Genomic DNA, 749 nt, shown 5'->3' on the forward strand with positions numbered 1-749 from the left:
GAACTTGGGCACAAGCATCAATATTAGGACTCAGTAACGTTCTACCAAGTGTGACATCCACGGCATTAAAGATGAAGGAATTAGAAACAATTAAAACTAAACCAATTAAAAAGTGTTTCTGTCTGAAAGTTACTGGACTTCAGTCTGCATGCAGAGGAAACTATGATCATAATAATAATCATTATCATTATTATTATTATTATTATTATTATTATTATTATTATTATTATTGTTATGTTCTCTTGCAGACCAAGCTGTGGGCGGGGCATCTCAGCGCTTTGATTGACAGAAGACGAGACTCAGTCTCTCAGGAGGAGGAGGAGGAGGAGGAGGTGCAGAGTGGACGGAGCGTCTCCAGGATGGTTCAGAGCTGACCAACAGCCTCAGGTCTCCATGACAACCACCTGGTGTCCATGACAACCACCTGGTAACCATGCAGGAGGTTAACCAACATACAGTATATTCATGAAAAACTGTTTCTGGTCCTGAGGAGGAAAAGCTTCTGTCTGTAAACGGAGAATAAATCCTTCTGTCAGAACTTTATCCTGAGATTATGGATAAATAGAACTGTTCATCTTCTTCTTCATCTTCTCCATCTTCATCTTCATCTTCATCACCCCCGCTCTAGTCTGCTGGTTAAACACAGCTGCTGTAATCCCATGAAGACAGCAGAACAGAAATGCAGGACTTGAACCACAAACTGACCTCCTGACACTCTCTGTTTGTTTGAACGTGTCAGTGTTGTAAAG

The sequence above is a fragment of the Centroberyx affinis genome, unplaced genomic scaffold, assembly GCF_046629955.1.
Source record: "Centroberyx affinis isolate AG114_WGS23_722 - 3 ecotype Tasmania unplaced genomic scaffold, CSIRO-AGI_Caff_v1 ptg007831l_1, whole genome shotgun sequence".
Classification (NCBI taxonomy): Eukaryota; Metazoa; Chordata; class Actinopteri; order Beryciformes; family Berycidae; genus Centroberyx; species Centroberyx affinis.